We start from the raw sequence: 15,291 nt of genomic DNA, 5'->3' as shown, positions 1-15,291 counted from the left end.
ATATTAAAGCTACACCAATAAATTCGCTTTCATCTGAAGATCTTAAAATAAACTCGTGCTGTAAAGATAACATTAATTGTCGGCTCCTTGTACCACCGTTACAAAACTATCAAAAAATACTGTATTGGTGCAACCGTTTGATCTATTAAACTATGTGCAACTGGTAATTTGGCTCTAATTATTTACCATTCAACTGTACTTGAAGTGCATTATTAAAACAATACATTAAACATATAGTTTGTGTTCCGAAAGATGTTATCTATGAAGATGTTTCTTCTCAGTAAAGAATTTTCAATGATCAAAGTGCGTCATAATTTACGTTGTTTCAATTTGTCCATCTTCATTCCGCCTTTTTAAATTTTAATGATACTAGTTCGTAATGATCTTCTGTCTCCTTTAATTGTCACTTACATACATCAACTTGCAAATACTCATGAAGGTGCATGTTACATTTCAATAAGTGTCGAAATACTTAACTCTGTCTTTTGTTCAATTACATTGTCACATCTAACGTTTGAAGGTGCATCCAATTACCCTACTTGATGTATGTATTACATAAGAAGAGCAGGTAAGACAAAATATATTTTGTTGTTTGTTCTACGTGGTCATTAAAATGCAATGGTAAACCACAAAACATATGTTAGAGGTCCATAATTGATTTTTTATCTTACAGAATCTGGTACCCCTGACAAGCACATCACATATACTTTACATGCACCAGGTGTGAAAAAGACAATTTTAGCTGACCCCTGCATGACTAAAGGTAACGTAATAACGAAAATGTTCTAAAAAGAGATGTCTATTCTTTTATGTGCATTATCTACAAAATCAGGAATCGCCGCTTGCTGCCAAGTACATTCATAAATATACTAAGGTAATTAATAACTTTATCTGCACAATAATAAGGGTGGCAGGTAATAAGTCATCTAAGTTTATGACATAAAATACTATTGTTTTTATTACAATAGGCCACAGTGCTTCTACTGTCATTCATAAAAATCTTTACTTAATTTACGACCATGCAATACCTACAGTGCACTAAAAGTGCATATAGATATGTACCCGAGTGGCTTTTGTCATTATATTAAAGCCCATGACGGAATACAAGAATAGAATGATGTACAATGTGTCTGGTTATTCAAAGATAAATCTATATAGTATTATTCATACAAGAGTTTGCAAATTATCTTTATACATATCTCATAAATGTCCACTCCCGGTCCAGACGAGTGCCTCTGGGAATGTTGAAGACTGTATTAACAGCATTTGCCTGTTGTTCATATTTCGAACCTGTTTAGCTATAATATCTGTCTACTGTTGATGCTTCTAATTCGATATAAATATGGTTCGTTGCCGCACATTATAGATAAGAATATTTCGATACTACATTTGTATTTCACTTTTAAGATAGATCTTTAGTTCTTCATGGTTAGTCCCTTTCATTTTTGCGAGAATAAAGAAAACATAGATATTTTTCAAATCGTATGAGAGATGATTTGAAAAATGTAAAAATAGTTATCAAAGGTACCACCAGCAGTAAACATCGACCCAGTGATGTAAATAGTTATCAAAGGTACCAGGATTGTACTTTGATACACCAGACACGCGTTTCGTCTACATAAACTCATCAGTGACGCTCAGATCAAAATAGTTATAATGCCAAAGAAGTACAAAGTTGAAGAGTATTGAGGACCCAAAATTTCAAAAAAAGTTGTGCCAAATACGGCTAAGGTAATCTATTCCTGGGATAAGAGTGTGATGTTTTTGTGCAAGAAAGTCTTTAAGAATTGATCATATATCATGTATTCATGAAGCACACTATAATCCAGTAATTTTAGTAAAGTTGATTAAAAGCTAATTGTCTTAAATCTATTTCTGAAACAATAAGATAAACACTATACCTCTGTACTGTCTGTACAAATCATTGTTATGCTTCAAAATAATTTTAGAGCTGCAAGACAGATCAATGTAATATAAACAAAAGCGTCTGAAGTTTAAAAAAAAAATACGACTTGCATATATTTTATCAATCAGCATATTTATAAAATTTTACAGATTGATTTTATTTTGATTAAGAAATTTGTAGGAGTGTCCTATAAATTTCTTTTGAAGTCCGTCAGTAAAAAGTAATTTTTAAATAATTTGAGTGACGTGAACATCATCTTGACTTTTGTATCTTATTTACTTTGATATAAAATTATTCAATATAAACTGTATCAACAAGGTAAAAGAAAAACTATCAAGGATTTCTTTGTTTATAAATTCACATAGAACATCTACCCTTAAAAGTCTTTTGATGTGCTTTAATGATACTCAAGCGGAGCTTAGTCCCATTTAAAAGGTTAAAGTTTGAATCCTTCTTTTAAACTTGCAATTGTATTTCTACATCTAATTATCTTGTTTAAATCCACTTTTATATACAGATTAGAAATTGCAATAGTAAGAAAATGTTTGCTTGCAAACTTTTCAAAAAAGTAAAATGAATTAATAAATGTTTAATATTATTAAATACTATTTTGAATACTGTTGGTTTAAGTATGAATACAAAAATGATAATATTAAGATATAGCTATTTAGTCTAAACGTGATTTCTAAATGTACTTTAAAGTATTAGAAAAATTGTTCCTTTTGAAACTCTGTTTAATAGACCAAGGCAAAAGTGATAATATCCGTTTGACTATTTGGTTTCATTTGTTGATGGATACGACAATGTAGTACTTCTGGATGTCTTTTTTTTTAAATGATTATTTATCTATCATTTTCACCCATGTTTCCCCGAAATGCTATTTAATTCAAGGGGTTTATGACCATGGATTATCCGACTTGTCTGAAAGCTTTGCAACTACACTGCCAAAAATAATACCGAAAAAAAATTGTTTTCTATGTTATACGAAATGTATAGGATAAATACATAATGTATCCCCGTAACATGGACAATCCTGCTAAGAATTATCACCCGTTATATGGATAGGCATTTCCTGCTAATAATGCAGATAATCATATCCCAAGGATAAGTATCTCATTCTATGAATGCATGTTTGTAGTTATACCTCTGTTAGTGAAATCGTCATTATGTAAATATGTTCTTGCATACAAAATATGGTATCAGCTTAGATACGTAAACAACAAAAGCACAGGCAGATGATATGTTTTTATAAATTTCTTGTTTACAAAACTACGAATTTTTCGAAAAACTTATGATTTTCTTATCTCCGACATAGATTACCTTAGTCGTATTTGGCACAACGTTTTGGAATTTTGGGTCTTCAATGCTCTTCCACTTTGTACTTGTTTGGCTTTATAACTATTTTGATCTGAGCGTCACTGATGAGTCTTAAACAGACGAAACGCGCGTCTGCCCTATTAAATTATAAAACTGGTACCTTTGATAACTATATTTAAACATCTTATCACAATTCAAGTAAGTATGCCTAGCATATTTCCCTTTTCTCCGCAGTAGAAACCTTTATATGAGTTGCAGCAATAGATATTTCAGAGGGGCCATGTCATTATTAAAACAAGTTAGTTTTTTGTATGATAAGATCGTTAGAACTATTCTCTGGAGATTAAATGTACTAATTTATTTCAACCAATGAAAGGTTAGATACGTAAACAACAAAAGCACAGGCAGATGATATGTTTTTATAAATTTCTTGTTTACAAAACTACGAATTTTTCGAAAAACTTATGATTTTCTTATCCCCGGCATAGATTACTTTAGTCGTATTAGGCACAACGTTTTGGAATTTTGGGTCTTCAATTCTCTTCCACTTTGTACTTGTTTGGCTTTATAACTATTTTGATCTGAGCGTCACTGATGAGTCTTAAGCAGACGAAACGCGCGTCTGGCCTATTAAATCATAATACTGGTACCTGTGTTCACTATTGCTACTAAAAAAATGAGAAGATGACATTCAGAAATTAAAAATTTGTCATATTATATATATTATATTTTGTATTGCCTATAATCACCAATTCAAGCAGAACTATATTTGTGTTTGTCTCTGCATCGTCTCAGTAAATAAAGACCTAACCTGTTCTTCTGTTGAAATATGGTTACTTGTCAAAAAAGAAAAAAACGTCTATTTATGGGGTCATATCGGTATACGACAGGTCTTACTGTGTGCATTGTTCCTGTTTTTTAAATTTTTAAAACAAATTATCAATATTTGAAATTTAAATGGTAGGCATAGTTATGTTTTGAACAAAATGAAGCATAACTTATTTCTCGAAATAAATACCAAAATAAAGATAAAGAAATGTCATATGATTATCAATGAGGACCTAACTACGACCAGAATCATATGACCATACTAGAATACGTTTATCCTTGACTCGGCTGCACTAGGGAAATAATTAATTAGTAATAAGAAAGCACATAGTTCATAGTTTATTTTGGTTTACTTTCATTAAAAGCAAATTCAACATCTCTAAAAATAAATGATACATTAAGATTTACACTGAAGTTATGCAATTGTCATTAGGTTGTGTAATTTTCATGATTATGCTTCCTACTTAAAGTCAAATTAGATTATCCAAGAGAGAAACTGTTAAAGCTGACGTAACTAAACCTAATGTAATATCAAGGTTACAGATACGGAAATACTTAATGTCAGGGTTACAGATACGGAAATACTCAATGTCAAGGTTACATACACGGAAATACTTAATGTCAAGGTTACAGATACGAAAATACTTATTGTCAAGGTTATAGATACGGAAATACTTAATTTTAAGGTTACAGATACGAAACGTCTTACATCTTTAGAAATAAATCTTTTCATCTTCTTAAAGTATCGGTTTTTTTTTTATCAGTTTTGTTTTGTTTTTTTCTTTTTGTTCAATTTTTGACAATAAAACAAAGTGCATATAGTTCATTAGATTTGTCAAGATTTACTTCAGAAACTGAAATACTTGCTTTTTTAGGGATACATAATCTTTTCATCAACTCATCGCTTTTTAAATGTTGTTTTTTTTTTATCTGTTTTGTTTTTGTTTAAGTTTTGACAATAATGCAAATTGCATATAGCTGATGAGATTTGTAAGATTACCTTTAATGTTTTTACTTCGTTTAGAATAGATAAGATTTGTATTAGAGCTTTCATATCACTTTTTGCAGTAATTCTAAACTAAATATTGACGTTAGAGTATTGTGAAGTGATGAGCAGAAAAACGTAAGAAGAACATCTGTATGTCTGGTACGTTTGAAGGATGTAGCTGTTTAATTTGTTAACAGTAAATATGTTGCAATTCTGCATTCCTCTAAACTGTACAGGTTTATAGTCCGAAAATGCAGCTTGATATCAACTATCCAGATTTCTTCAAATGCTTAATTATTGCATCGTTTATAAAGCGTAGTGGAGTTACTGCTCTAGAATTGTCTTATTTTATTTAGTGTTGTATCATAATTTAACGTGAATTTTGAATATTCGGTGCGTGGTCATTTGTCACAGATGTACCATAATTAGAATAGTTAGCCAAATTTAAATATTCAGAGAACGATTCGTCATCATCTTCGTTGTTGCAGAACGCTTCTTGTAACATCAAAGTTGAAACAATCATTCCTCCTAATGCGATGAACCCCATACCCACCGTAATACAAATGTCTAAATGATATCCTAATGTTATGTAAAAATTCTCAGTTGCTTCCATTTCGCGGGCTGGTTTATTTGGATCGAAGTCATAGCCACGTGGTACTGCAAATCCCACAACCATGAAAACCAAACCAACAATCATTATCAGCATCGGTACGAGAGTACAACGTTCATCACGTGCAGTACAGCAGCAGACGATCAATGTATCGTCTGGTGTTTCATCTATTTGCTGCGGTAACATCGACACAAAACATAATACCTACAATTATTATGTAATTTAGATAATCTGAAATGATATACATAATTTATCTACTCATGTTTATTGTACTTTCAATGTCAAACCATATTTCATTCGTGTTTTGTAATAGTAAATCAAAAATGATAAAATCTTACACCTTATGTTAGTTTAGTAGCAGGGGCTTTGGTATCCTTCCAGTCTTTATGTAACTTCATTTATTTATACTTTGATCCAGTTTCTAATAGTTTATTTTCTTTCAAGATTATGCAATTTTCTAATCATAAGGAAATTGTCTTAATCATAATAGCATCTTTACAAAAAAATATGTAAAACTATGATTTAAGAAAACATTTTTCTTTATAATATATCAAACAATATATGCTAAAAGTAATACATATTAAGACATTTTTATTTCTGACATTTGCCACTACAAACGAAAGTATTGCTACTGTAAATGATGTCAAATCCTCTATTCGAGATTGCTGAGCCAGCATGATGGTGTTTCTTTAAACATGAAGTACCCACACAAATGACTGATGTTTCCGTCTGATATTTCGTGTGATCTTGCTTCAAACATATAAAGCTCAAACATGCCCTTTTCTGTCCCTATCGTATATTTTCTTGTTTGACAGCGCCAACAGAAATGTCCCGCTCTCTAACTAAGCGGTACCTATTTATGAATGAATTGTTTAATTTGTTCTTGTCCAGATTATTCATGGAATATTTGTCAACTAATTAATCCCTTTAAATCACATAGCAAGAGTTCTTATGATTTTTTTACACTTTTCTCCAAAACTGCAAAACAAATGAGACAAAATTTGAACGAACTTCCTTGGGACGTTTAAGAAAGTTTACAAATGGGCCTACCGCATGCTACGAACTATGAACTTGTATCTAATATAAAGCAAAAAAACTTTCAGTGTATTGTATGAATAACCACGGGGTGGAGTATATTAGAAGTGGATAAAGGGTATCTTTGAGAACACGAGTGATAAGCGCTCTCGTCGAATAACATTAAAACATATGACCACTCTTCCATCTACCCAAGAATCCTTATTCTAAACTTTAAGTGAATAATTTTCACGGCATTTGAAATTATTACCAACAGATATCGTTTCTATCATAAATTCTTCTTTCGTATACGTTGCTGCAGACACACAAACTATTAATAAAATTGTTGTTAAATTTAACTTGATAATATTCTATCGAATGTTTTCATGGACGCCAACATGATTTGGGTGACTGTCATGGAATATCTGTGTCACATATGACCGCGGATATATGTTCTACTGTCGTAGCCATAATGCACCGAATATTTAAGTTTGACAATCGATTTGGCTTTACACTATAACTTAGCGAAAACATATACAAATATTATATTTTATTTTCAAAGATCAGCTGTTTTGCATGTAAGCCTATGGAGCAGTCAATTACAAGACTACAACCAATGCTAGTAACATAACGGCCGGTACCAGTCTAGGTATTGTCAAACTCCTGAATTGATAGTCTATCTTGTACGGTACTAAATAAGTACATGATAAATGTGAAAACGGAGATTCCATACCACGTACGAAATGGTTGCCAGCTGATCCATACTGACTTATGTGAGCCTCTAGTTTAAGCATCCATAATTTAAACTTCCATTTGTTTAATGTGAAATGTATTCTACTTTCAAAAATCTAAAGTATTAGATTGCTTATGTAGTCTAAAAATTGACGTACAGGAAGAAATATACATGATTTTTTTAAACTGAACTTGTACCTTTCTTTTTGAACTAGTGATAAACTGTATATGTTACAATTGTTGACATTGATGACGGCCATGTTAACCCTTTGACATATGATCATAAGGTTAAAATATTCAAAAGGAATTATGTTTTTTGACCATCAATAAATTCTATCTGTCTAACATGATTAAACATAGGCAAATAAAACCCCAAAAATCTTTTTAACTTTCATTGATTGTAATAACTGAGAAGGTTGTCTTTAACTATTGACATTTTACAAGTGGAGGTCTCTACTCACAAAGTCAGTGAACTTACGCACTTTGACCGAGGATTATTAGCCAAATTTTATATAAAAAAAAGAAGAATTAGTACTTACCACTATCTAATAGCTATTGAATTCGAGATATTTTTAACGTGCTATAAAGCAAGTATACTAATATGAGTTATACACAACAATGTAACAGATGTTGACATAGAAATGTTATAAAACCAATCAATGTTTATAAAGTTAGTTATCTATAATGCTATTTATGGATTTATTATGTATAAATTCTCATTATTTCTTTTTTACGAGGGTGTGATTTTTGCAATGCACTTTTCAATGTTCCTAGGAAAAAGTCTACATGAAATTTAGGACTCGTATTGCGGTAACGTAAAACGTTTCTTTTCTTTGAACGAAAACAGGGTGGATATCTCATTCGCTTGGTGCGTTGAGCCCTCCCCTCTTTTTTTCTTTCAATTATTTTGTGTATTATTTTGTATACATTAACATTTGTCTCAACTTATTATCATTTATCTAATGTGCTCTCAACTTCTCACTCTATTTCATGAGACACTACACTGATACAAGTAGTTTGTAGTTGCAGGGTGCTTTTTGTTGACTGATAGTCCTGCAGTAGAGGCATCGAAATATAGAAATGAACTTTAGAAAAAAGAACCACTTAATGAATTGCACGGATCGTAAGCGTTTTTCTGAATTAACTTTAATCGGGAAGGCTCAAAGCCTAATATTTGCCTCTATTATCTACATCGTACGCCATTTCTAAATACTGAACCATTTGAAGCAAGTTTTTGCTTGGCCGAAAGGGATCTGAATATTGTTTAAGACAGAGCACTTTACAGAAACTTCACTAAGGCGATGTATCATACCAAGTTCAAGAAACCATCGTCGCATTTTTTTTTGCTCCTAATAAATACCGAAAAACGTTTTCCTCTTGTTCTCTTGACGGCTTTATTTTTCTAGAGCAAGTTTGGAATGCAAGACGATGCAGATGGAGCACTTAAAACATATAACACTCCAGGACAGTTGGCTCGGATGCAAGATATTTTACCACGTAATATTTATTTTAAAGAGGAGTACTGGTATATTGACTATATATAAAGAAAGTTCAAACTGTTATAAAATATTGATATTGTCATACATAAATAGATTAACAGTGTGTTTGATTAAATCCATATTTGGCGCATATGTAGATGATTCACAAACGAATATAATACAAGAGGCAACATTACGAGTGCAACACGTCTGTTGATTTTATCATCACGTTTGCACCAAACTTTCAGTCTTTTCGGTAAAGATACTCCGTCTAGACCACTTTTTTTCAAATTTTATGTATAAAATGTTGTTTTATATTATATGATTTTTTGCTGAAAATATAATGATTTGTTATTCCAAACCAATTTACATAGCTTAGATTGTAATCGGAAAGAGTTTTATGACAAATTATAACTGTAACAACTGGTATTTTCATTAAGGTAATTTTGGAGATGTTAAAGGCAAAACATTTGCGTTTCATGACTTGTGATCAATTTAATTTCTTCATAATCGTTATGCTATTTATTTACAGATTCCATAATTGCGATTTAATAGAATCATCAAAATATGATAGTATCTGCAGTAAACTACGATAGTTTGCAGTCTACATCTTTTTGTTAAAACTATACAAATTACAGAATATAATCTGCACCATTTTGACAAACATGTGAATTAAATGCTGTAATATGTGAACATGAGATGAACAACATGTAGAATTTAGATCCTGTAATGCATGTGCATTCCGATCTGTAAGATATTCTGGTCGGATATATCTGCATTATGTTAAATAAAATCGAGAATGAAAATGGGGAATGTATCAAAGAGACAACAACCCGACCACAGAGCAGACAACAGCCCGAAGGCCACCAATGTTTGTTTAGTTCACGTAGAACTGTATAAAGTGTTGAAATTTGTTTTCTTAACAGATTTCTAAAAACGTGTTTTACTCTGGAAATGGAAAATGTACATTTAAAATAAGATTTTTAGAATGTTTTGATTAGTGAGTAGTGAGTAAACTCCGCCGACTTACTCATAGACATCTGACTCTTTAGGATGTAGATAAAATAAAAGTCTGTTTTAAAGAAAATCATAAGAATAATCACATAAAACACATGTATCGTTTGAAATGACAATTCGATAACCCTTTTCTTATGTTTGAGAAAGATTGCAAACAATCAATCTTTTAAAACGTAAACCGACTACAAAAAATAAATTTAATGAAACTAATATCCTAACTCGCTTATACGACAGCGGTCACCCTGTTTTCACGCAGAGTCTTGTTACAAAAATATCACAACACCAAGGTCATCTGTTACTGTTATTTGTTTTTATTAGAAAAAGCGATTAAGAGATAAATAAATACTTACTGATTTACATTGGCAAAGGAGATATTTATATAACTTGTGGAAAGTCAAATTGAACTAAATAAGATATATATATTTCAGTAAGTCAACCAATTAATGAGAAAAACACACGCAAATAATCTACGTAGAACTTCATTTTAAGAAAATCGAACTTGCCTATGAAGCTAGTGTTCAAACTTTCGGACTCAAATAAGACATTGTTTTTCTCTATTGGTTTTTGTTTGTCTGTTGCATTTTATTTTCGTTTAAAAATGGCCTACTTCGTTTTTTCTGTTCTTCAATCAAACATCGATCACATAAAATCTCAACACAAATTAAAGGGTAAAAAGGTTTTTAATTGTTACCAGAATAAAACAATGTTAAATCTTAATTAATGAAACTAATTAGACTAGACACTGGTTATTTTACGTCAGGATTCTTTTTTTTATTTTATGAAAGCCTGTTCTTTATTATTGTGTTTTGCGAGTTTTGGAAATCAAACACCAAATCATTTTGGTACATTAATACAGAAAAGGAACTTAAACACACAATAACGGTCACGAGTAAACTTTACTTTTTTTAAAAAAGATTATCAGAAATTTACACATTCAAGCAAAAGCACAGGTTATCCGGTGACTTCCAAGTCCATTGCATGGCATTGACGTTTTGATAGAAACATAGACATAATGTTTCAATTATAGGGAACTTCACAAGTGTTTCTACATCAACAACCTTTCATTAATTATACGCTCCAGACTAAGTGTTTTAAAATAGTTCAATAGACAGCACTCAGAACCACTCGAGTTAGAACTTTGCGTAAAATTAAGCACAATGGCTTAATGAACAAACATGAATGAAAGGAATATTAGTGTGAGAGTATTCAACACTATTTGTCTATTCTCCGTCTCGAGGTTTTGAAGAACACTAACAAAGTAAGCTTAAAAACACACTTAACAAATAAGTCAAGTTCAGTTTATCAGTATTGCGGAAGACAGGATCACTTCTCGTAAAACTATACATCATATTCTAGCCTAGAGAGGAGACACAATTTGTTACGGACAGACGGACTGACTGATCACTATAGAGCGATCCGCAACTAGGCGGGCCCCTTATTATGCGAGCTGTTTAGGATTTAAGTTACATTTTTTTATCTCAATTTTTTGGTGTGAAAACTGATGCAGAATTGAAGAAAAATAAATATTCAAACAATAAATATGATACCATACCAATGAATGTTCTCCGTTCAAACGGCAAATCAATTACGATAAAATATTTCGTCTTAATTGTCAGTCACGTACCAAATGACTGTTTACATGGTGGATACGACTGATTTATTTGTAACACATAAGAAATCATTTTTCAGCAATATTTTATGTAAACATATGTATCTCTGTCAAGTTTCCGATTACGTGCTTCAACATTCAAACGATTTCTGCTGAAAAAATTATGCTTCGTGTGGTGAAACGGTGGTTGTTTTTAAATAGTATGAAATCATGTGCATCCTTTGTAAAACATCAATTAATCAAAGCTACATTTGTTACATTTCTTGATTCCAATGAACATTTAAAAACGGATACTATTAGAGTACAAATACAAGAAGGTGTGATTTGTAGGACCAGATCTTTTACTTTAAGTTCCAATAATGGACAAGTCTCGGCTATTGTCTGCTCTATGGTCGGGTTGTTATCTCTTTGACACATTCCCCATTTCCATTCCCAATTTTACTTATATGTTGCTCCTAAACTGAAACTTTGCCGTCAAGCTAGTTGCATAATTTAATTGTTTTAAGTCCAATGTCTTTTTTTTTAATTAATGGCTGTTACAGACATGAAACATTTGACTTGAGTTACTTTTAATAATTTGTGAAAAAAATCTATTTCATAATCAACATTGGATTTTTATTGAATATGATGGGTATAAATGCAAAACGCAATGACCACCGCCACAAGAATTATTAAAAATTGCAATTAAAGCTGCGGAAATATAAAAAGTCTGTATGTGAGTGCATAATTGAACAGCTGTCCTGTTATAATTGATTGATAATTTACTGCTGACCTTTCACCGAATGATAAGAATTTTAACGCCTTCCTTTAGTCGTTATTTTTTAGTCCATTGGTTCCTCAGAAGCCATATCAGATGATCATACCGGACATCTTATGTTTTTGAACATTTCAAAGATATCAACTTCGACATTTAGATGAGATAGCTTAAGTCAAAGGGACAGGGCAATATTATATTCATATCTTTTGCTTAAAATATGTTATAAATTTGTAACATTGCAAGACCTTCGAACAATAAAAGACAACAGACGGAAATTGTAATGACTTACAGATAAATATGGTAAGTATTTAATTAATTCTTTTGATCATTTAACAACGAAGGGCAGTTGCCTTTTAGAGAGGACCGGTGTCTTCACGTAATTGATTTCTTAAAATGTATACAATTGTTGCAAAATATTTTAGTCTAATTTTTAAAACAATGTTATATTTAAGATTTTAAAGTGTTACATTCTGGATAGAATTTACAATTCACAGATCAGTAAGCAGTCTTGTATAGAAAGATCAAGAATAATACATTGTTTTATTTTGTTTCTGTCATGCTGTCGTTGATTTTTAATTATCTTCCCTTTTGGTATAAGAATTTAGATTCTTTATTTATAGATCTTATGTTATAATTTTTTGTGGTTTGCGGAAGCCGTCTTCTCGATCGTTACTAACAATGTTCCTGTATATGGAATTTTGGAAAAATAATTAAAATTTGCTTCAAATTTTATTATGACAATTGGATTGGGGACGTTCAAGTCTTAGTCACTTGTTTTTATTTTTATTTTACTATTTACAATGTCCCCCTGAACGAAAAGTCTTATCAATTTACGATAAACGCTTCAAATGTGACTATAAAATTGTATACTGGGCGTTCAATCATGCGTACTTAAAAGATGCAAGTGCTCAAAATTTAATACTTAATTGAATTAAATTTTACTTTTGTAATATTGAATATCATTTTATTATCATTCTGAACGCAGTAAAATTATAGATATAATTTCTAAAATATTGTCTTATATGACCTTCAAACGTGAATCATCATCGAATATTGGAAATTAACTTAACAGATGTATAATTGTTTTCGACCTCTTTTAAGTATGTTTGTAATTTACCCTTGACATTTTTTGAAAGAAAAAACCGTCAGTCATTCCTTGATTACGCATTTCTCATATCAAGTGCTGATTTAAAAATTGCAGATCATTATACATTATTATTTAAAAATTATTGTAAAAAATGCTGTAAATGATACTCCAGAAATAAATACCGCTAAACGTTTATAATAAGGCAATTAATGTATAATTGATTTTATCTTTTAATGCTACTCTTTGAAAAAGCATGTTTCAATTAATATTATTCTTATAGAAATTTAATTTCACAAGTAGATGTCAAACTGGCTTTACTCAAGATAGGAACTGAATTAAAACAGGACTACAGATAGTAATTATACTATATTTCACGAGTAAACACTGAGTGAAGACAGAAAAAATAATGTTGATATACTGTCTTCTTGCCATGCTGACATTGAAATAACATTACAATAGTTTTTATATATACAAACTCGAAATCGTGACCCTGAAATATCACTACTTAGTAATACATGTATTGTTAATACATAAATACAAATTTATTCATTGTAAAGAATAAAAATATTAATGACTTTCAATCAAATTTTGCTTCATTATCTGACTTCATTTGACAATTTTCTATCGTTTTTCATGTAAAAAATAACCTGAAGAAAATTGGGAGTTTAAAGGCAACAGGATAAAATTACAAAAAAAAAAACAGACTGAAAAAAAGCTTCAAAATAAAAATAAGTTGACAAGAAATTGAAACAGAAAATTTCTGATGGATTAACACGGACTCCACTTAACCTTTGTTATACAATGCGTTAAATTATTCACTCCTGAGCTTTGCAACTTCTTACTTACTATCTAATTCAACTAGATACTTTTATTTTTGCACATCTATAATTGGTTATTCCAATTCATTATACATGTTATACTCATGAGTTTGATTAAATTTTCTGAAATTTCTCTCGTAACACCCTCAATCAACAATATTGCACTTTTCCAGTCCATAATTCGTTTTTAACATTTTTCTGTTACACCATTAAATACATTGTAAATTATTGTTTATGGTTTTAGTTGTCTCGTGAATCAAATGTTCTTGTGTCTGGTTTAAGGCGACATAATCTTCATGTCTCACTGATGCAGAAATTTTCATATTCAATAAATACATTTAACAATTCTCCTTTTCTTAAAGCATTCTTTTATGAATGAATTTGGCGGATATGTGAAACCGATATTTGAAGAATTGAATGCTTCAATGCAATAATTTTGATTATTTAGATGTAATTGTGAAACTTAATGAGTCAAAATAGTGTTTCAGAACAATACATTATATTTACCATTTTCACACAAAAGATATTTGTCGAGCAGTAAACTGTGAAAACAGATATATAATTAGAGCTTTTGTTGGTGGGAAACTTTGTACATTACCCTTAAATATCGCAATGCTTGTCATACATGGTCATAAATATTGATGAAATCTTTACCCAGTGAAGGAAGAATTTGTAACATGTCTGTACGATTGAGCAAGCGTGCAAAGATTGAAATCTATTCTAATTGCTAAATGTAAATTTGGTATAATCGCTTTTCTTAAAAACAATCGTATCAAAAACATATTATATTATATGGTTTAAGTCGATGGACATTAGATAACCCTGTTGCGGACACAATCAAACAGACGTTCAAACACAAACCAATTCTGATGAAGTCTTTGACTTTTTCGTATGAACAAGCAAGTCCTATTCAATGTCCATGTTTTTCATTGTTTCTGGTACCCGGTAATCTTATAAATCAAAATACCTCTAGCAACGAGACTTCAAAGACTAGACAACAATACTGTGATGTGAGACCACCATTTTGAAAAACAGTAGTGCAACGCACCACACTAATCATCCGCCTCATTAGGTACACCATAATATCGGCTATGTCAGAGCAACCGGGATGTATTGTCAAATTAAAATTT

The 15,291-nt window shown here is 30.9% G+C and overlaps 1 long non-coding RNA gene across 1 annotated transcript; it reads right to left on the bottom strand.

The window, feature by feature from the left end:
* Positions 1 to 4,377: 4,377 nt before the first annotated feature.
* Positions 4,378 to 8,019, bottom strand: LOC143072726 (uncharacterized). The gene is made up of 2 exons (XR_012977287.1): positions 7,935 to 8,019; positions 4,378 to 5,853 (listed from the first exon to the last, which is right to left on the bottom strand). It is a non-coding gene; the product is annotated as an uncharacterized LOC143072726 (long non-coding RNA).
* Positions 8,020 to 15,291: the final 7,272 nt, after the last annotated feature.

This window comes from Mytilus galloprovincialis, chromosome 1 (assembly GCF_965363235.1).
Source record: "Mytilus galloprovincialis chromosome 1, xbMytGall1.hap1.1, whole genome shotgun sequence".
Classification (NCBI taxonomy): domain Eukaryota; kingdom Metazoa; phylum Mollusca; class Bivalvia; order Mytilida; family Mytilidae; genus Mytilus; species Mytilus galloprovincialis.
The sequence above is the reverse complement of the archived record's forward strand: the minus strand, read 5'-3'. Positions and strand labels throughout refer to the sequence as shown.